General features: G+C 50.5%; 1 protein-coding gene across 1 annotated transcript in view; it reads left to right on the forward strand.

The window, feature by feature from the left end:
• The first annotated feature begins 3544 nt into the window (after positions 1-3544).
• CSRNP1 (cysteine and serine rich nuclear protein 1) overlaps positions 3545-22528 on the forward strand; it is a 33021-nt gene continuing 14037 nt past the window's right edge. Inside the window, exon 1 of the mRNA XM_028750560.2 lies at positions 3545-3683. The gene's annotated coding sequence lies outside the window, so the exon portion shown is untranslated. The remainder of the gene's footprint in view (positions 3684-22528) is intronic.

The raw sequence follows: 22528 nt of genomic DNA on the forward strand, positions 1-22528 counted from the left end.
AGGGACTGAGCAATGGGAGCTCACCCCGTCGTGGGGATTCGAACCACCAACCTTCTGATCGGGAAGTCCTAACACACTGTTGTGGACAAACGGCAGGGGACTTCGATACACATCCGACAGTGCTGATGTATACAACATCGTTGATGTCCTGTTTTCATTGATTTAAGCAGTAAAATGTACATTTTTAAAAACGTGTATGGCAACTTGCAAAACACAGCAAAAACAACAACAACCTCACGATGTTTTAAGCCCGTAATGTTTGCAAGCCTAAGCACAGAGAGGATCGTAGTGAGGTGGGACAGTTGGCAAGTTAACCACGGTGGCCTTTGGATAAAGGGGCGCACTCTAACCCTACAAAGCATCCATCTGGCGCTATCCAGATGTTTAGGATTACATGGGAGTTGCCATCCACAACATCTGGAAGGTGGCAGACTGGGGAAGGGCCCTGTGAAGTTTTGCGCTCCATTTCAAGCAGAGTAACTCCTTTGGTAAGGGTGGCACTGTGGGTTAAACCACAGAGCCTAGGGCTTGCCAATCAGAAGGTTGGCGGTTCGAATCCCCGCCACGGGGTGAGCTCCCCTTGCTCGGTCCCTGCTCCTGCCAACCTAGCAGTTCGAAAGCACGTCAAGTGCAAGTAGATAAATAGGTACCACTCCGGCGGGAAGGTAAATTGCGTTTCCGTGTGCTGCTCTGGTTCGCCAGAAGCGGCTTAGTCATGCTGGCCACATGACCCGGAAGCTGTACGCCGGCTCCCTCGGCCAATAAAGCGAGATGAGCGTCGCAACCCCAGAGTCGGCCACGACTGGACTTAATGGTCAGGGGTCCCTTTACCTTTAACTCCTTTGGTGGTGGGGTTCTCTGCCAATGTGCTGAGCAGAGTACTCGATAAAAAGAAAACTGTAATTCCTAGTTCTGTGTTTGAACACTGCATGTTTGTGCTGCGCAAGCATGATTAACCTTCCCTCCTAGCACAGGTTCCTCGATGCAAATTGCCCCCCAGAGCTGCAATTAGCCACGGAAGGGGAAAACATATCGGCACCATACAGGAAGGAGCCTGTACATTTTCCTCTCCTCAGTTTATAGGAACTGGTGTGTGTGGTTTGAATCACGAGAGTCAGCACTGGGAGAGAGAGATTTCTGGTTTGTTAATTTTTAAGCTGTGCTAAGGCGGCCTGGCCTGATCCAATCCGCAGGGCCTGAGGCTGCTGTTGACGCAGGCATCTCCAACAACACATCCAGTTCTGTTCTTCTTGGTACTGGGGCCAGATTCAGAATCCAGGGATTCACATTGAAAGAAAAAGGTTTATGTCCATGCAGCTAAACCTGAAAATGTATGCTGGTATAATCTTGAAAGGCTGAATTGGCCAGGTCTTCCATGTGCTATGTGTGTAAATGGGTGCAAGAGCAGGCCTCTGCCTGTATCCCTAGAGATGAAATTATGCAGGGTAAACTGAAATACAGATATATATAAAGGTAAAGGTAAAGGTACCCCTGCCCGTACGGGCCAGTCTTGCCAGACTCTGGGGTTGTGCGCGCCCATCTCACTCAAGAGTCCGGGGGCCAGCGCTGTCCGGAGACACTTCCGGGTCACGTGGCCAGCGTGACAAAGCTGCATCTGGCGAGCCAGAGCTGCACACGGAAACGCCGTTTACCTTCCCGCTAGAAAGCGGTCCCTATTTATCTACTTGCACCCGGGGGTGCTTTCGAACTGCTAGGTTGGCAGGCACTGGGACCGAGCAACGGGAGCGCACCCCGCCGCGGGGATTCGAACCGCCGACCTTTCGATCTGGGGTTGCGGCGCTCATCTCGCTTTATTGGCCAAGGGAGCCGGCGTACATGTGGCCAGCATGACTAAGCCGCTTCTGGCGAACCAGAGCAGTGCACGGAAACGCCATTCACCTTCCTGCCGGAGTGGTACCGATTTATCTACTTGCACTTTGACGTGCTTTCAAACTGCTAGGTTGGCAGGAGCAGGGACCGAGCAACGGGAGCTCACCCCGCCGCGAGGATTCGAACCGCCAACCTTCTGATCGGCAAGTCCTAGGCTCTATGGTTTAACCCACAGCACCACCCGCGGTGATCTTTATTTCCTGCTATATGGAATCATAGAAGGGGCCACTAGGGTCATTTAGTCCAACCCCTCCAATGCAGAAATCTTTTGCCCAACGTGAGGCTTGAACCCACGACCTTGAGATTATGAGACTCCTGATCGACCAACAGAGCTACCGACATAGCCTGGCTCAGCCTGGGCAAAAGGCAGGTAAAGTCAGCCACCAAAAAACCCCAGCTTTCTAGTTAACTGGTCCCTCGCAAGAGGGGGTCAATGCTCTGGATATTTTCCTAGGAAGAAGCCCCAATGTTTGGGCTTCTGTTCCTAGTAAATGGGCATACGGCAAGGCCTATCACTGGCATCTCTTAGGCTTATGTGTGCTTGGTAGGAAAAGCCCCATCACAGAAGGCGTAGATATCAACTACAACTCCCAGGACAGTGCCGGCAGGGGCTGATGGGAGTCATAGTTCAAAAATACCTGGAGGGCACCAGGTTGGCTCAGTTCAGCAAACTGTAAAAAACAAACCCAATGATTTTGTTAAAAACAACTAATTTGTGTTTTTAATCTTTTTTTAAAAAAATGAATAAAAATTATATAAGCATAACCACCAAAAAACACCCAAGCACTACCCTATGCCTGTTTACACAGAAGCAAGTCCCACCGAGTTATACGACACTTGCTCTCAAGTAAAACCCGTATATGGGCTCATGAACAAGAATTACCATCTGCCCAAAATGCTCGTTAACTCTCTGATAGGCTCTCCATTTGGAAGCTGGCTTGGGCTGAAACCAGTAAAACTTACTTCCGAGTAAACTCGATGCAACTCAGCAAAAATGGAGAGGTGGTGGGGATTTTGTAGGTACATCTACTTATAACTCTCCCCGCCCCCTCCAATTCCCCTTCTGCGATCCCGTGCAAACGCGGCGTTTTACTCGAAAGTAAACCCCGCGAGAGCTGAGCACACCCAACCCGCGCCCAGCTTCGCAGCCACTCAGCAACTCCGGCCGAGGCGCGCACGTGCAGCCACACGCACACGCAGCCGGCGCCTTTCCCCAGTTCACGTGTGAATCCGCACACAGCAGCAGCAGCAGCGAGCAGCAGAAGCAGGCGCCGCTCCACCAATCCGGGCGCTTTTTTCCCGGGGAAAAAAGGGGAGGGAGGCGACTGGGCAGCTCGTCTCCTCCTCCTCCTCCTCCTCCCTGGCGCTGGGTTAGACGGGGAAGGAAGGAGGGCGGGCAGACGGGCGGGCGGGCCGGGAGGAAGCGGCGTGTGGGCTGGGAGCGGGCCGGGCTCCGGCTCGCTGTCTCTGGCTGAGGCTCCCTTGTCACCGCCTGCGTCAGAGCGCAGGAGTTTTCCACTGACGAAAAAGGGCAGCGCAGCAGCTGAGCCGGGAAGGAGGAGGAGCGACGGCGGCGGCGGCGGCAGAGCAGTCCAGAGCCAGGCGCAGCCAGCCAGCCAGTCTCTCCGCAGCCTCGGACGCAGCAGCAGCAGCAGCCAGTCTCGACGGCGATGCAAGCCTGAGCGGCGCCGTCTCGCCTCCTGCTCCTCCTCTTTCTCCAGCCGAGCCTCCTTCCTCCCAAGCCGGCTTGCCTGCCTTCCCCGCCGCCGTCCGAGGAGCCCCCAGCGGCGCCGGTGAGTGTCTGCGTCCGCTCGGCTCGCCGCCGTCGGGGCCCGCGCTGCGCTGCGCTCTCGGGGGTTAGAGCGCCGGCGGTGGGGTGCGGGGGACGCGGCGCGCTGTAGAAGGGTTGGGGGGGCGTGTTCCCGCGGGGTACTAACTTAGGGTACGGGGGGCCATAGCGAGACCGGCGACTGCCCCCACCCCGGCGGCTGCAGTTGTTGGATAAAGGGAGAGGGGGCGCTAGAGAGGCGGGAGTTGGGGCTGGTCCAGGTTGGATTGCGGGCGCGGAGGGCTTCGGTTCACAGAGTCCGACAGGGGGCGCCCTGGAGACGGGGGTAAGAGAGGGGCAGATTCATAACGCGACGGCCGGGACTCTCCGTTGGGGCTCGCTCGGGACCTCTGACTGTGATGTATGGGAGCAGTTCAAGGCCCGGGTAGAAAATGAGGTTGATTCGAAGTGAAACGGAGTTAAGTCGGGGTTGGAAAAGCGGAGCGGGCGGAGGAGCGAGGGTCGTGGGGGAGGCGATTGCCCACCCTCTAGGGGGCGCTGTAGAGCGGACGAAAGAGGCAGCTGGAGGAGTTCCGACGGTCGGAAGAGGGCGCGCAGTGTCGAAATGGTGCGCCGAGGCGCGGAGCTGGGTCTGGGGGACGGGAAAGTGGCTCGTTTCTAAGTTAAAGACCAACTTAGTTGGTCTTTAAGGTGCTACTGGAAGGAATTTTTTTTGTTTTGACTATGGCAGACCAACACGGCTGCAACTCGTTGTTTTGACTATGGCAGACCACCCATCTGCAACTCGTTTCTGGCTGTCACACTTCTGATCGTGTTAAGTGGGCTCTTCCGGAGGCATTTAGCCTCCTTAGGAGTGGGAACATTGAGAAGATTCCGGACTCCTGCCGTGCTCACGTCGAGGTTCCTCGCCGTCGAGGCGCTGACTTCCCCCGGCTGGGGATCTGGGGAGCGCCTCTCCTTCCTTTCCCTTATTGTCTAGCGGCAGCCTGGATCGTATCCTGATTCCCACCCCCACCCCCGCCACGATCTTACTCCTCGCTTTCTCGTTTCCCTCCTTGCACCTGATCTCTGCCGAGGCGCCTGCGGTTTCGATTCCCGCCGCTCACGTTGATCTGGCCACCGTGTGTTTATGATAACCTGGATTCTTGCGAGCATCTGTTCAGGGAGCCAACCCCGCGCTTTCTTCCTACCTCCCCCCCCCCTTTAAGGTCCTGGAGTGATGGGCTGTAAAACAGTTCAAAAGAAGTTAATTGAGTTGCCCAAATTCTCCAGCCCTGGGAGATAATGATATTTGGCTCCTCGCTGGGCTATCTCTTAAGGGACTGGCAAGATCTCTCCCTGGGGCGATCTTAGCAAAGAATGTGAGGCAGATTGTCTTCAGCAGCAACAACCCAAAACAAGAATGCCAGATACTGTATTATAAAATGTGTTGTTTCTTGGTCTCGGCCTTCCTGGAACCAGAGAGAGAGACTCCACCATTGTGGAAAGAACCCCCGCTTTTGGAAAACGTAACTAGTTTTGGAATTTTTGTTTTCCATGTTCTCAGGATTTTCTCTCTTACAGTTCCCCCCACCCCACCCAGGTTTGTTGTCATCAGTCCTTCCTCCTCCTCCTCCTCATGTGTCATAGTTACGCTGGGGAAATACTGTGCTTTAGCAGGAGTTTGATGCCAGAGATGTGAGTCACACACAAGGCAGCTTAAATATAGGTTCTTGGGGTTTTCTTTGAAACATCACAGTTGCTTGTCAATGGCATTGCATCAACGGCAGCCTGTCTGGTTTGCATCACTGAATAACGTCGTTGGAATTCAAAGCCGTGTCATAGCAGTGTTGTCCAAATGTCTCGCGATGGAGGCATGCACTCCCCCACCTCCCTCAAAGTAAAACTGGACGCTCTGTGCTCATGAACACACTCGGAAGCTGAATCTGGTTCCCGTGTGACCCCCACCCCCCCTTGCTGTTCTGCACAAGCTGCTCCAGGGAATGTCTCTTGGCTCCAGGGCAAGCTCAGAACAGGCACTCATCCCGAGACACAGCAGGCAACCTCCTTCTGGGGACTTGTGGCCAGTTCTACTACGCCTCTATGTTGGGAGTGATTGAAGGGTGTGAATGCACACAGTGCAGAGCCACAGTAGCATTTCTCCCCACCCATATCAGAGGCAAGGTCAGAACAGGGCATCAATCAGCGATGCGGCAGGCAGACTCTTTTTGGTGTGAGTGGCAAACCATATTCCTGCATGGCGGGGGGTTGGACTAGATGACCCCTGGGGTCCCTTCCAATTCTGCAATTGTGTGGAAATTAACATTTCTTTTGCAGCATATTAGTACGGTTCAGTAGACAGTAGAATTACGTGCATCGGGTTCATATCCCCTGGCCAGAGTTGTTTCTTATGCATTTGTGACAAAAGGGTAATTAACTTCATATTTGTTGTTGCAGCAAGGGGAAAACTCACACTTGAGCTGCGCATGGTTGCTTTTCAACTTCTAAGCAGATCATGCAGAAGTTAAAATATAGCTGCAAATGCATGATCTTAGTTTTGCCATTGGTGCTGCTGCGACGGGGGCTGTTTTCCTCCGCTCTTCTCCTTTTGTGGTCGCTTGCAGAGTTTTGAGTTTGAGGCTGCGTACTTGCAAGGGCCCAAGTCCATTGCACTTGGAATAATAATGTAATGATATGCATTGGGCTGGGCTGCCCAGCTGTCCTGAGGTATGCACTCCTTTTCTACTACAGTACAGCCTTTTGTGATGTGCTGAGTGACTCATTTATGACCCCCGTACAGCTTTCCTGCATCTCTTGAGGACACGTGACTCTTCCTGCCTGTCAGGTCTCTGTTCAGCCTAGAAGTTTGCATCCTTAGATGGGAGCAGGACCAGACAAAGAAGGCTGCCTTTCCTTCTTTCTGCATTTCTCGCTCTCCTAGACCAAGAAAGCAATAGCAGTTTCTGTTCCGGTTGCTGTTTGATGAAGGAGCCACAGGGAAGCTGCTTTTGCTTGCACTCTTGCAGCCACAGCAACACCTACTGGTGCAAAGGCAGGACTGATCAGGAGCAGTTTTCTTGGCGAAACTCCTGTGGGTGGGAGAGAGAGACTTGAGACCAGAGAAGGATGCAGGCTCATGTTTTTACTTGCCTTCTTAAAGCCTTTAATAATAATAAAAAAAGCTGTTCTGACAGTCCTGGAGGCCAAAAGTTGATATGGATGACATTTCATTGTTTCCCTTACCGGGGGGGGGGGGTTACCTGTGGAAGCCCCTGCTTCTGCCCCACTGCCAGTTTTTCTGCACTGTAATTCTCAAAATCCCTAAAGGACACCTGGACGGTTAAGTCCAGTCAAAGGCGACTATGGGGTTGCAGCGCTCATCTTGCTTTCAGGCTGAGGGAGCCGGCGTTTGTCTGCAGACAGCTTTCTGGGTCATGTGGCCAGCATGACTAAACCGCTTCTGGCGCAACGGGACACCGTGATGGAAGCCAGAGCGCATGGAAACGCCATTTACCTTCCCGCCAAAGCAGTACCTATTTATCTACTTGCACTGGTGTGCTTTCGAACTACTAGGTTGGCAGGAGCTGGGACAGAGCAGCGGGAGCTCACCCTGTTTGCATGGATTCAAACTGCTGACTTTCCAATCAGCAAGCCCAAGAGGCTCAGTGGTTTAGACCACAGTGCCATGAACAACATTTGGAGAGTCTATAGGTTCCTCTTTCTCTTTCTCAGTCTTCTTATTTTTGCATGTATACCCCACCTGGTGGTCTCCAACACTCTAACTCGGTGGTTCCCAAACTTTCCCCCCTCTGGGTCGCAGATTCAGATTAACAATTTGCTTGCACCACACCAGATATTTTTATTGATAAGGCATTGGAAAACAAACTAGGATTTTCCTGGATATCACTTGATTCTCTTGCTCACCACACCCTTTGAGAACCACTGCTCTAACTGATACACCACACTGTCTTTGTATACTGAAGCAACATGAGCAGCCTGCGCAATGACTTGGGTCTCCATCAGCTCTGCCTCTTTTGCTTGTTTTCAGTCCCAGTCATTGCTTTAGTGTGGCAGCATTAATTTGCAATTGTAAAGGGGGATATTATTATTATTATTATTATTATTATTATTATTATTATTATTATTTTAAAGCAAGCTTTTTCTTTCCAAGTGCCCTCATCGCCCTCCCCATCGAGGAATATAATACGCTGGAGGGAAGAACGGTTAACGCGGTTCCCTCTCGAGTTACGAACGGACACCCTTTTGGCATCTGTTGCTGCAGAAAACAGATGTCTGTGTCGGGACGAAGGCATTGTCCGTTTGGGCTGATGGTTCCCTAATGGTGCCTACAGAGTGGGGGGGAGATATTGATTATGTCTATTAGGGAACGAATCGTCTGTGGTCGTGCAGCTTGAGTCAATTTGCAAAGCCGTTCACAAGCGCCTGCCCCTCCCCTCTTCCCTGCAAGGGCTGTTCCCATTTTACAGGGAGTAGAATAGAGGCTGAGATTGGATGGTAAAAGTCTTGTAGACTGCCCACAGCGGAGGAGTGGACTCTTGAACCCAAGTCTGTCTCCGATCCAAGTTGCCCCCCTTCCCCGCAATCTCAGGGGACTCGCTATTTTTCTTGACGTGGTTGTTGGTGTGGTGGTTTAGAGCACGATTGGAATGTTGCTGTTCCAGATCTCAACCCAGCAATCAGCTTGGAATCATCAAATCTTAAGAGTTGGAAGGGACCTTGAGGGTCATCTAGACCAACCCCCTGTTCTTACTGTCACAAAATTCTTCCTGATGTTTAGTTGGAATCTCCTTTCTTGTAACTTGAAGCCATTGGTTTGAGTCCTACCCTCCAGAGCAGGAGAAAACAAGCTTTCTCCATCTTCCATGTGACAGCCCTTGAGATATTTGAAGATGGCCATTTATTCTCCTCTCAGTCGCCTCTCCTCCAGGCTAAAGATGCCCAGCTTCCTCAACCGTTCCTCATCAGGCTTGGTTTCCAGACCCTTGATCATCTTGCTTGCCCTCCTCTGCACACATTCCATCTTGTCAACACCCTTCATAAATTGTGGTGCCCAGAACTGGACACAGTATTCCAGGTGCGGTCTGTCCAAGGCAGAACAGAGCAGAACTATTACTTCCCTTGATCTGGACGCTATACTTCTGTTGATGCAGCCCCGAAGAGCATTAGTGTTTTTGCTGCCGCATCACACTGTTGTCTCATGTTAAGCTTGTGGTCCACCAAGACCCCCAGATCCTTTTCACCTGTAATACTTGCAAGCCAGGTGGCCCCCAGCTGACTTTCTTACTTACAACCAATCAGGGGATGGATTTGCCTGGCTTTGGCTTTGGCTCCACCTCCTGTGGGTCTCTGTGCATGCTGCCCTACCAGGCCCAAATGGGCTAACATTGGCATTGAAGTATTCAGAGCACCTCATTTGCGTTATCTCGCCAACACAACAACCCTGTGAGTTGGGCCAGTAGTAAGTGACATACCCCCTCAAGTGAGTTTGATGTTGTTTCACTGCTATACCGCTTTCTATTTTAAAGAACAAATCTCAAAGCGGTTTACAACACATTGGACACCAAATAAAACAGTCCAGAACAAAACATATTCAAGCTTCAAGGAAAACCTTTCAGATCCTTCTCCAAGTCACCTGACACCCAGAGATCATCATGTGGTCACAATTGGACCCTGGCTGGTGCCTGGCTGATGTTTAACACTGCTTCCCGGGTTCATGACTCAATTTCTTCAGCACGCCCCCGTTGTAGCTTTCCTGTTCTACTTCGTGCATAAAAGTGTAGCTCACCAGAAAAGAAATTCAGACCCAGTAGAAATGTCCATTGCCTTTTCCTGCAAATCTGCAGGGATTGCTTGCATGTATCTTTCATTCTTGCATGCTTTCATGTATCTTCCGATGCAGATTATCTTCCTCATATTCCACCTCCCCGATTGCTTTTCAGTTCTCTTTTTCTGGAAGGAAAGTAGCGAATCTCATTCAGATTCAGGGACTTCATTGTGGCATGCAGCAAGTAGACGGTTAGACCCCCCCCCCCCAGTCCTTCCTGCATTATTAAGAGCAGGAGACCGACGCGTCAGAGGTAAAACAGAGTGTACCCACCAGAGGACAAACAAGGTAACCGGCTTTGCATTATTCATCAGGTGTAATCAAATAGAGGATTTGCCTAGACACTGAGGGCAGTTTGTGTCTTTTGTCTTCCGCTTGAATTTGATTTAAAAGAATTAACAACCAAGGCACTTGCTTCTGCTGCCGGCATCTTCTAACACGGCCGTTCGCCTTTACCAATAATGTTGAGGGTTGAATCGGGCAGGAGCCTGCAAACCACCTTTCTCTGTGTAAACAGAAGCCTCTGGGTGACTGTAGTGGCTCCCGGGAGTTGCTGCAGCCACGCACCTTGCTTCATAAATCCAGTGCAGGTGGAGAGATGAGTAGGCACTGGGGAAACTGAGGAGAGGGGTGGAGGGAGCCTGTCAGGTTAGAACCAGGGGCTGTTCTAGGTGTGAGCACCCTGGGGTGCCCGCGGACTGGCTCAGGAAATGGAAAGAGTGATTCCTGCTAAAATGCGGGCAGATCAAACTGTAGCCTGGGGGCTTTGTGTGCAAGGCGAACACACAAGCAGGCACTCACTAGGTTTTCAAAACATCTAGCTCTGTGTCGCCTGAAGGGCTTCATTTGGGAACTTATGGTCCCGTCCCCCCTGCAGGGAAAACGGAGGTGTCTCCATTGCTGGAGCCATGAGTACCTGTTGCACGCGGCGGTTCTGCTGTTAAGCTGGATGCCTCTTAAGTCCTGCAGCAAGAAAAGCTGGATCCTGTGACCTGAATGAATTATGGAAATGAAAGCAAATTAGCATTGACACTCTTTGCATAATGCATTCTGCTCCAGTGATTCAAGAGGGAGGGGTGGAGTGTTAAGAGAGTGAACCCTGCCGGCCAGAAAATTCCTGAATAAAAACCCTTTCCTTTCTGAGATTTCACCAGGTATTGCTAGAAACTTCATTTCCTGTTTCGATGAGAGCTGGGGTTCCCAAGAACTTGAATTCTGATAAACCAAAACCCCAAGCTTCCTTGCATAGGTCTATAGGGCCCTGAAGTGCGTTCTCAGGTTTGGTTTTTTGCCGGATTTGGAAAGAGGGAGATTTAGCCTAGCGGCTGCGGCTGGTTGCAGAGAAAGCTTTGAGGTCTTGTAGAAAGATGTGCTGAGTGTTCCCGATGCAGAGAGCAAGTTTTAAAATGGCATTTATGGCATCTTAAGCTTGTTCTATGGTTGTACGAACGTTTCAGGGGCCCTCCCTCCTGATTTTTGCATTGGCACAGCCTGCAAGCAAGGTGCAGGGGTTCCAAGAGCAAGAAGCAGTACGTTCCTTTGCTAAGTTGCAAATCTTGCTTACTGGTCACCTGGAAGTTTTCCATCCTCGCCACAGGCAACCGGAAGTCCAGTTTGTTGCTCCTACCTTTTGTTTGTTTGTTTGTTTGTTTGCAAAACTAGATAAGCAATTCCCGCCTTTTAAAAAACGACATAGCAAATTTGTGCACCCATACAGCGTAATATTTATATACCACCTTTCCTGCAATGAGATAATGATGGGTGTATGTCTAAGGCAGGGGTAGGCAACCTAAGGCTGATGCGGCCCAATCGCCTTCTCAATCAAGCCCGCGGACTGTCTGGGAATCAGCGTGGTTTTTATATGAGTAGAATGTGTCCTTTTAAAAAAAATAAATGCATTTCTGAGTTATTTGTGGGGCCTGCCTGGTGTTTTTACATTGGTACAATGTGTGTTTTTATTTAAAATGCATCTCTGGGTTATTTGTGGGGCATAGGAATTCGTCCATCCCCCCCCAAAAAAAAATATAGTCCGGCCCACCACATGGTCTAAGGCAGTGTTCCCCAACCTTGGGCCTCCAGCTGTTTTTGGACTACAACTCCCATCATCCCTCGCTAGCAAGACCAGTGGTCAAGGATGATGGGAATTGTAGTCCAAAAACAGCTGGAGGCCCAAGGTTGGGGAACACTGGTCTAAGGGACGGTGGACCGGCCCATGGCTGAAAAAGGTTGCTGACCCCTGGTCTAAGGGTTACTCCAGGTTACTTCCTCAAGAGCCCTGAGAGTAAGGTGGATGAGCTAAGTGTGTAACTGGTGAGGACTTAACTATTATTTGTTAAATTTATACCCCACTTTTTCTCCAGGGAGCTCAAAGTGGCCTACAACTCTTCCCACTCCCCAGTCTAACCTGACAATAATCCCTTGGGGTAGGCTAAGCTAAGAGCGAGTGACTGGCTCACGGCGACCCAGTGACTTTCATGGCTGAGTGGGAATACGGACCCTGCTCTCTCAGTTCCTACTCTGGCAATCTAACCACTACACCACACTGCTTCTCCTGCGCCTAAACAGTGAGAGCTGTTCAATGATGGAACGGACTCCCTCGGAATGTGGTGGACTTTTCTTCCTCGGGGGTTTTTAAGCAGAGGTTGGGTGGCCATCTGTCATGGATGCTTTGGCTGAGATTCCTGCATTGCACGGGGTTGGACTGGATGACCTTTGAGGTCCCTTCCAATTCGATGATTCTGTGAAATCTAGCACCTGGACCGCAGCAGCACTCTGTCTCCCTTGCCTAGCCCTAACTGGGCACTTGCCATCTTTATTTGTTCTAACGATGCTCAGATGATTGACGCGCCCCTGGCCTGGCCGTGTGACTCCCATTCGTCTCCGCAGGGTTTGTGCCAGGGAGTCTCTGCGAGGATTGCGCCCTGTGTGACTGGGGCATGCGGCTGAATTACGCCCATGAGCTGTTTTCTCTCGTGGTGCGTGTTCCCATCGTGGCTTCCTCAGCACTCGGTCAGTCTCCCCGGACAAAACGCTGCCTGCATTTTCTGGCGGGGGGGGGGTTTGGTTGTCTCACCCGTCTCTGCTTGAAACTGATTCATGCTTTTTTATTCTGGGATGTGAAACGTACGTGTGCTTTCTAGCCTTTGCTGTCCCGACTCTATTTTTAGCAGCAGAGAGAGATTATGAAACCTTATAGTCGGCTTAAGTTAACCAAAAAAAAAAAAAAGGGGAACCGCTTGAAGGAGCGGGAATCCCAATTTACTGTTCCTTGAAATAAGGTTGCCGAGTCCCTTTCTGTGCGCAAAGGGGACTTCTTGAATCTAGCCTCTTCTGTGCGGTCGTTTCTGGTGGTTTCCCAATGTGGTATCTACATGGGAAATCGCAGGGTGAAGGTAGGAAAAAAAGTAACTTTACTGCTGTGGAAATTCCCCCCCCCCCTTCCACTTTTCCCAGCACACACACATATATGCAAAGTATTGTATGAAGTAGCTTGGAATATTTTTAAAGGAAAGCACCAGAATTATTCCGTCTCTCTACTTTTTATGTGTGGCTCCAGTGTGTATTTCAGGCCTGGAAAGAATATCTTAACATTCACGGTCACCAGCATCACATTTCTAGGTGTGCAAGCAGTCGGAGAACGTAAAAAAAAAAACAACAACTTGCATGACGCACACACTGAATCATTGGTCTGTGAATGTGACAAGAGAAGCTTTTTTCAGTGTGACCTCTCCCCTGCTCACCTATGGTGAGTCGGGAGTACCTCCAGGTAACCAGGAAAGGAACGTGTTTCTTTCTACTTGGAAAAAGGTGGCCTTTTTTGTGGGGGCTAAGGTTGGCAAAGGGGACGCGGGTGGCGCTGTGGGTAAAACCTCAGTGCCTAGGACTTGCTGATCGTCAGGTCGGCGGTTCGAATCCCCGCGGCGGAGTGCGCTCCCGTTGTTCGGTCCCAGCGCCTGCCAACCTAGCAGTTCGAAAGCACCCCCAGGTGCAAGTAGATAAATAGGGACCGCTTACTAGCGGGAAGGTAAACGGCGTTTCCGTGTGCGGCTCTGGCTCGCCAGAGCAGTGATGTCACGCTGGCCACGTGACCCGGAAGTGTCTCCGGACAGCGCTGGCCCCCGGCCTCTTGAGTGAGATGGGCGCACAACCCTAGAGTCTGTCAAGACTGGCCCGTACGGGCAGGGGTACTTTACCTTTAAGGTTGGCAAAGATGGTTGCTGGAAGCTTTCCAGTGCCTGCCTAGTTTGGTTTTGGAAAATGAGAGTTGGGGGACCTGCGTCCTAACTTCACTCACCACAGAAGCCCAGATGTACAGCTTTGCAGGTAGGGTTGACTCAGGTGCTACCTCAACTTGGACTGCCGGATTTAGCCCAGGGCTCTCCAGTGCCAATCCCCACGCCTAGTATATTTCCGGAGCCAGCTGACCAGAGCGAGCGGGTGGAATTCTGATCTGACCCCAAAGGGAACATATGAGGCCAGACTATTGTATCAGCTCCCCCAGTGCTATCTAGAACTGGTATGTAGACAGAGGGCTGCCCCATCCTGTGTCCACATCCAGGGTTTGAACCTTTTGCATGCGTGGTCTGGCTCTCGTACACAGACCTCACAAGCCAGGGCCTGGTGTTTGAAATCAGCCAGGAGCATTTTTGCATCTGACTACCGACGCGGGTGGCGCTGCGGGTTAAACCACAGAGCCTAGGACCTGCTGAAGGTTGGCGGTTCGAATCCCCGCGACGGGGTGAGCTCCCGTTTCTCGGTCCCTGCTCCTGCCAACCTAGCAGTTCAAAAGCACGTCAAAAGTGCAAGTAGATAAATAGGTACCACAGCAAGAAGGTGGGAAGGTAAACGGCGTTTCCATGCGCTGCTCTGGTTCGCCAGAAGCGGCTTAGTCATGCTGGCCACATGACCCGGAAGCTGTACGTCGGCTCCCTCGGCCAATAAAGCGAGATGAGCGCCGCAACCCCAGAGTCTGTCACGACTGGATTTAACTGTCAGGTGACCTTTACCTTTACCTACCCAAAGATGGCAACTAAGAATTCCATTTTGGCAACTGCAACCTTGATTTAATTTTAAGGAACCATTTGGTTCCTAGCTTATATACAGTGGTACCTCGGGTTACATACGCTTCAGGTTACAGACTCCGCTAACCCAGAAGTAGTACCTTGGGTGAAGAACTTTGCTTCAGGATGAAGCAGTGCTGCGGCAGCAGTGGGAGGCCCCATTATCTAAAATGGTGCTTCAGGTTAAGAACAGTTTCAGGTTAAGAACGGACCTCCAGAACGAATTAAGTATGTAACCAGAGGTACCACTGTATCAGCTTCTACCATTGCAAGCCGTCCGCCCTCGAGAGAGAATTCTCTTAATCCTCTGAACGTTTTCTTCGAGTGTGTTTTTGAAAGTGGTTCTCCCCCCGCCCCACTTCAGGAAACTGAGTGCTGTTATTTATGGCACCAGGCTCTGAAAATAACTCCCATGTAGGTGGGTGTTAACAGCCCAGAAGACTGGGGAGACGCGGGCGGTTGTTTTGGTGCCATCGACTCTGAGATCGCTTGTTTTCTCAGAGTAGCACTCCACTGTAAATCATCTCTCTCTTTCTCTCTCTCTCTGTGCCCATTCTGAGCACCCACACACTTGGCACCAGCTCTGCAGACGTGAAGCCAGCTTTTTGGAGAAGGCTGCTGCAGTCTTGGCGGCTTGGTTGCAAAGGTTGCTCTGTAGTGTTTTGGCTCTGTAAACACAGAGCCCCCTGGCCAAATGTCCTTGGCTTCACTTTTGGCAAACAATGACCTTTACCAAATCAAGGCTGCCAGGCCTGGCAGGAGCTGACCTCGAGAGGTGGCAAGCAGGAACCTGGAGCTCAGGTGTTCTCTGGGGAGGGAGGTGGGCTGTGGTTGCCCTGTGGCGAGGGGAAAGGCACTCTGCACGTGCCTCAGAGGCACCATTTTCCAGCGTGCTGCGGAAGCCGAGCCCTTTCGTGTTGAAACAGGTTTGGGGTTACGTGAGCTTAAAATCAATCTCCGTTGACGAAGCGCTCTTTAGAACAGTGTTAGAAACTCAGATAAATGAGCTAATTGCCAGATGGCACCTTAAACCAGGGTTGTGGTCACCACAATGGAAAGTCTAGATACTGTGTTTCTTTTTGCAATGGAATTTGTTGTTTCTATAGCACTTTATATTTTAAAAGGGGGGGGACCTCAAAGTGGTGTACAATACAGTGGTATCTCGGGTTACATACGCTTCAGGTTATAGACTCCGCTAACCCATAAATATTACCTTGGGTTAAGAACTTTGCTGCAGGATGAGAACAGAAATCGTGCTCCGGCGGCAGCGGGAGGCCCCATTAGCTAAAGTGGTGCTTCAGGTTAAGAACAGTTTCAGGTTAAGAACGGACCTCCGGAACGAATTAAGTACTTAACCTGAGGTACCACTGTACATTAAAACAGATCCAGAATAAAACGTATTCAAGCTTCAAGAAAGGTAGTTCAGACCCTTCTCTATTTTGCTTTCCCCATATTTACCGATTTAATTTATATAGCTGCCCCATAGGAAGCCAATGTGGGGTAGTGGTTAGAGTGTCAGACTAGGACCTGGGAGGTCAGGGTTCAAATCCCCACTCAGTCAGGAAACTCAAGGCCTCTTAGCCTATTTCACAGGGTCAAGCTGGACCTTTGGCCTGATCCAGTGTGCAGTGGGTTTACGCTCATCCCCCACCCCACAAGAAGCAACCTGAGCACCAGTTTCTTTATAGCTTTTCTCAGCCTGGTTGCTTGGAGAAGGCCATAACTCGCCATAGGCGAACGGCTGCTGATGCGCTTGGTCTGCAAAGCTGCAGGATTCTGCCCCTCTCTGACAGAATTGGAATTCACCTCTGGGGAAGCTTTCTGTTCCCTAATCCTGCAGAAGGTGGCTTTGCTGAAATATTCTTGAGAACCGAGGGGCAAGGTGTGTGTTCAGGCAGGTGGTATTCTTGTGTTTTTGTGGCCTCAGGTTCCCCCGTGAAACGTTTATATCCTGTGTACTAGGGTACGTCCGCCTTCTGAGTGGCTTAAATGAATCAGAAGCTTCCTTAGAGCTATCTTACTCCAAAGTAACTTTGTTGTCACCCCTCGGAGGAGGTTAGAAAGCTTGCCTCTCCCCTTTTAGCCCCATCTCCCCCCCCCCTATTCCTTCCTGCACGCTTCAGAGATTTCCAGGAGAGCTAGCGGTTTCTGCTCAGTGCCTCTCCCCCCCCCCCAAAAAAACTTTCCTTTTGTGCTCCACGACCTCCACCCCTCTTTTTTGAAAGTTGGATGTTCAGATGGGAGTGGAATGCACATCTGGGCTGAATATTTGTTAGAAAGTATTCCCAGGATAACGCCAAGTTGGCTGTGCCAAAGAGGAATTCCTGCGGGTTTGATCCGCTCCGTGGTGTACTTTTTCTTAACGGGAAGAGGAAAAAAAAAGGGTTGTGGAGTGTCTCTTTTTGGTCAAAGAGATGAGTAGCGGAGCTGGAGCCCAGAACAAAATGTCAGTTTTGGCAATTTAGCAAGGGGAAATGAAATGCAAAAATCTGTTTCTATACAATACCATGCTCAGTCTTTTCCGCCCCAGCCCTACCCTTTTCTACATGTTTTTTTTTTAAAAAAGACCAATTTTTTAATAACTGAAGAAACTTTTAGTTTGCTCTGAATTAAGATTGAAGGTCCTCGTGCGGTGATATCAAGCCGCATTCTGCTCCAAGGTGGCCCATTGAAATTGATGGACAGGCACATCTGTTTGTGGGTCTTCTCTGAATACAGTGGTACCTCGCAAGTCGAATGCCTCGCAAGACAAAAAACTCGCTAGACGAAAGGGTTTTTTGTTTTTTGAGCTGCTTCGCAAGACGATTTTCCCTATGGGCTTGCTTCGCAAGACGGAAACGTCTTGCAAGTTTGTGTCCTTTTTCTTAACACCGTTAATACAGTTGCGACTTGACTTCGAGGAGCAACTCATAGAACGCGGTGTGGTAGCCTTTTTTGAGGTTTTTAAAGGCTTTGGTCATTTTTGAAGCTTTTCCAAAACTTTCCCAACACCATGCTTCGCAAGACGAAAAAAATCGCAAGACGACAAAACTCGCGGAACGAATTAATTTCGTCTTGCGAGGCACCACTGTAACGATTAATGTTGCGCATCACTGTTAGACTCCCAAATAATTTCGATTTTAGAGTACCTAAAAAAGGGCCAGTAGTTTGTTTTGGTATGAGCAGCTGTTCTAGGTGTTTCTTTGGGTCCAATAGGGTCATACTCTCACCTGTTGTAGGTGGAGGGAGGCAGAATCGCTGCCCCCACTCCGAGCCGAGGCTGATATGAAGGCCAGAGTAGTGGATCACGCAGAGTGGCGACGGGCCACCTCCCCAAGAGATGTGATGCTTGTATAAAAACCCATTTCTGATCTCCTTTCTGAGAACGGAAAGTAGGAAATCCTAGATTTGGAAGGGACACCTAGGGTCATCTAGTCCAACCCCCTGCAATGCAGGAATCTGAGAGACCCTGAGAGAGTAGTAGTAGTTGTTGTTACGTGGTTTTATTCTTAAACCTACCTTCATGGCCTGCGTGGAAATCTGGATCTTGGGCGTTAGCTGCAGCTTAGCTGCAGTGCCCTTTTTGGGTATCAGTTGCCTCACATGTTTTGGTGCCCAAATGATTCAGGAGCCCTCGAAGCTTTCAGGAGGGAATTTGGTTTGCTCCGATCTGGTTATTCCGGTTCAGATCTGACGCAACTGGTGCCTGGGGCCGATACATGCTCTGTTGTTTGCCCTCCCCTGGATTCTGCACCTGGTATATGCTTCGAAGTGCCTGGCCTCTTCCTGAATGTCCAAAGCAATTCATGTGTGTATTGCTGTGAGCGCTACCTGGTGAACTCCTGGCTGAGGGGAGTCCGCACTACCTGGTGAACTCCTGGCTGAGCTCCTATTTTAGTCCTGGACTAGGAATAGTCTTGTTGGACTCCGCCCACTGGGCCTGCTGGCTGAGATTAATAGGGGTTGTGTGGCCCAGGAAGATCTGGAAGGGGGCCAGGGACCAAGGGTGGGGAGGGAGCAGCTAAACGGCACTTCCTTTCACGTAATGTGTGAAGTTGCCCTCTGGAAACTTTACCTGGGCACCGTTCCAGTTCAAACTAATAAAAGCAGGGGCTGGCAGGTGGGGGGGGAGAGACAATGGGATTGATGTCTTGGGGGGGGGGGGGAGCAGGGGAGAAAAATCTCCCTAAAAGCCTTTTCCACATTAATTACGAATAAAGCATTGCCTGATCTGCGCTTACTGTATCGACGGTGCAATAAAATTGTGGAGATCGCTTTTGGCCCTGCTGTAGGGGCTCCTTTCCCTACTCATTCCTTTTGGAGAGGGGGTGTTTTAAAACTCTTCTCTCCATCTTTTTTTTAAAAAAGCAATATTGCTAGCCCGGGGTCACGTACAGATGGCCCTGGGCCCATGGTCTGTCTGACCATGTGCAGAGTGCCCGTCCCTGAGTAGCCTTAGTTCAGCATCATAGTTCTTAATTAAAGGGCATAGATGGCAATCGTGGCTTGGGTAAAATTAATAATAATAATAATAATAATAATAATAATTAATTAAATAAATTAATAAATAATAATAATTTATTATTTATACCCTGCCCATCTAGCTGGGTTTCCCCAGCCACTCTGGGCAGCTTCCAACACAATATTAAAATACAGTAATGCCTCAAATATTAAAAGCTTCCCTAAACAGGGCAAAACTATCGTATTCTTGAAGCCTGCCTTTATATGCAGAAACCTGGGCAAAGCAATTGACAGCCTACTTCCCCATCTAGGATTCGCACAATTGGTCTGCCCAAGTAACTTTGTCTGGTAACCCAATGTGACCTTTGGTGAAACAGGGATAGCTAATATATTTAACCTTTTAAATGCTATGGGTACCCAAGGCCAGTGCCCTTTGGTTGAGGGCTTTTGAAGGCTTGAGTGGAACAGTTCTCCCTCGGGAGGTTGTGGACTCCCCTTCCTTGGAGGTTTTTAAGCAGAGGTTGGGTGGCCATCTGTCATGGAGTTTTCCTGCATTGCAGCGGGTTGGACTAGATGACCCTTGGAGTCCCTTCCAACTCGAAGGTCCTCTGATTCTATGTATCACATTGGTGGTTTGTGATGTTTCTGCAGGGCTTGACTGCAGGTGGGTTTGGGAGGCATCGTTCCCCTACACAACACACACACGCAATTCCTTGCAAGTAGAAAAGCAAGCAAGCAAGGATTCGAACCCGCCTCCTTGCTCTGCCAGATCTTCATTTCCACACACCCCGATAAATTTAAATAAAATGTTAGCACCTTCTCACCCTCCTGCTTTTGCAATTTGTTGTTATCTACTTGTGGTTTTATTTTGGTGCCTGGTGTGGACGAACCGGTGCGTTCAGCAGCCCTGCTTTTGATTCACCGGGTGAGTAATATAGCCTAGCTGTGATGCCTCATTTTGCTCTCAGTCTGGGCTCATGGTAAACAAGCAGCAAGTTCAGCGGAGTTTGGGTGTTTTGAAGGGCTCACGGGAAGAGGAGGAACTCTGGGGGAAGTCTTGTTAAGGCTCGGGGGCTTGCTCACCCAGAAATCCTCACCCAAAATGTGCCTGGGATCCTCTGCACACACCAGCAGGCGGCCAAGGCTTGTCGAGTAGCATTCCTGCAGCCATCGAAGGAAGCACTTCCGCTCAAGGCTAGCCAGAGGCGTTCGGTGTTTTGTAAGGTGCTCAGTTAGAGCTGTGAGGTTGCGTGCGTTCCGGCTGATAATGGCCACCAAGCAAATGCAAAATAGGTCTCAGCCGTAATGCTGCTCAGTGCACCGGATGCTCAAAAGTTGTGAAGCGTCATTCGTGGGTGGAGCTTGAACTCAAAGTGGGTGGGGGCAAACTGCGGCATGGAGACGGACTGCCCCACCTTCCCGGTGAACATTGGCCTCTTGTCTTGCCTTTCAGCTAGTTTAGTGGACTTCAACTCCCATCATCCATGACCATCAGGCTGTGGATGATGGGCGTTGTAGTTCAGCAGTATCAAAGGAAAGCCAAGGTTGAAGAAACTCTGGGAAATAAAGTGGGGGAAATAAAATGAGGATTTCTATTTAATATCCTGCCTGTTTAGGGTTTAAACCTTTGTGGCCAAAATTCACCAGGCACATTTTGCACTTGGTGGCGCTGTGGGTTAAACCACAGAGCGTAGGACTTGCCGATCAGAAGGTCGGCGGTTCGAATCCCCGTGACTGGGTGAGCTCCCGTTGCTCGGTCCCTGCTCCTGTCAACCTAGCGGTTCGAAAGCACGTCTAGTGCAAGTAGATAAATAGGTACTGCTCTGGCGGGAAGGTAAACGGCGTTTCCATGCGCTGCTCTGGTTCGCCAGAAGCGGCTTAGTCCTGCTGGCCACATGACCCGGAAGCTGTACGCTGGCTCTCTTGGCCATTAAAGCGAGATGAACGCCGCAACCCCAGAGTTGGCCACAACTGGACCTAATGGTCAGGGGTCCCTTTACCTTTATCAACCATTTGCACCAGGATGGGGCTTAATGTCTCCTCCATCTGGAGGTGCATGCCTGGGGGTTCTTGGGTCTTGACCGTTTTCACACACCAGCAATACACCCTGTAGAATTCTATCTGTTATATTTTATTTGCACAATTGGAACGAATTTCAAGAACTAAAAAGTTGTAATGAAACTAGGCATTCCATTTTGGTGACTGTTGAGGTGATCCTGGTTTAAGGAGCCGTTTAGCACATAGCTTTCTATACCTGACTTTCTAACATTGGCCAGCACAATTGGGTGGCACTTAGCGATACATGTTCCACTGCCCAGAAGTAAGGCTTTCATAGGTGTGGGGTGAATAGGCCTGGCTTCAGAAGGTGCCCAGATTTCTTTTCCTTTCCTGACTGTAACAGATAGCAGTACCAGTGACATGTCTAGGAAATGCAGTTGCAAACTTTGCTCATTTACCTTGTGAACTTGTGAACCGTGAAAGATTAGAGAAAAGTGTGTGCCGCAAGGGGCCAAGTCAGAGCGCTCTGGGGGCCGGATGTCACCTGTGGGCTGCGCCTGCAGCAGACACCTTTGCGGAGGTGGCTGGAGATTACATGCTTGCAAATTGCAGGGGGAGCTGGGGAGGGGATGTTTTGAGCCAGAGACTGGGGCTGGGCTTTTGCTCTGGGTGACAAATAAGCATTGATTCCTTGTGCGGGTCGTCCCCCCTTTTCCTTTCCCCTGTTTCTGTTGAGCTGGTGCGATTTGCACAGGAACACTCTGTCTCCTCGGTTGGCGGAACTTGTTCCAAAGGAGCTACAGGCCAGAAATCTCCAAAGGGGTTGTGGGTTTTTGTTTGTTTGGACAGTTGGGAAAGAACGAAGAAAATGCAGCAATCCAAACACCGCCGGCGGTTGACTTTCAGGGGCATTCGCCCTGTTGTTCCAACGCTGCTTTTCCCCAACCGGGCGCCCTTCAGATGCTCTGCGCTACGGCGCCCGTTGTATGGGAGTTGTAGTCCAGCGCATATGAAGGGCTCCCGGTTGGGAAAAACTCTTCTGATGGGAAGCAAATAGGGTTTATAATCCAGAGTGGATCCGTGGCAAACGTTCCCACCCCCTGCATTTTCTGCCGTGGTCTGTTGCCGCGCCTGGGTGTTTTGTGTTTTTCCAGCGCACGAGAAGGCTGTGTTTTCCCACCAGGGACCTGCTCCTGGCTGCATTCCCTGCAGAGTGGCTTTGTTTAATTAGCATGAGCTAATGCAGCGAGGGGCTTGCATTAAAGGCACAGGCCCCCCCTTGCAGGCGAGGCGTCGGGCTCCCTTACGGAGGAACATGTTGTGCTCGGATTCATGCTCTGGCTTTGTTCGCCCCCCCCCCTCCTCCCGACTTTTGCAAGCCTCGTCTTCGGCTACAGGAACACTCAGCTTGTCGGCAGCAATTAGACGGGAGCCAGTTTGGCTAGTTCCATGCGCTACAAGGGGCGGGGGGTTCTTTCTGCTTTATTGAACGTCTGCCCCCCCCCTCCGTACCCTAGTCGCGTGGCC

This window comes from Podarcis muralis, chromosome 12, assembly GCF_964188315.1.
Source record: "Podarcis muralis chromosome 12, rPodMur119.hap1.1, whole genome shotgun sequence".
Taxonomy (NCBI): Eukaryota; Metazoa; Chordata; class Lepidosauria; order Squamata; family Lacertidae; genus Podarcis; species Podarcis muralis.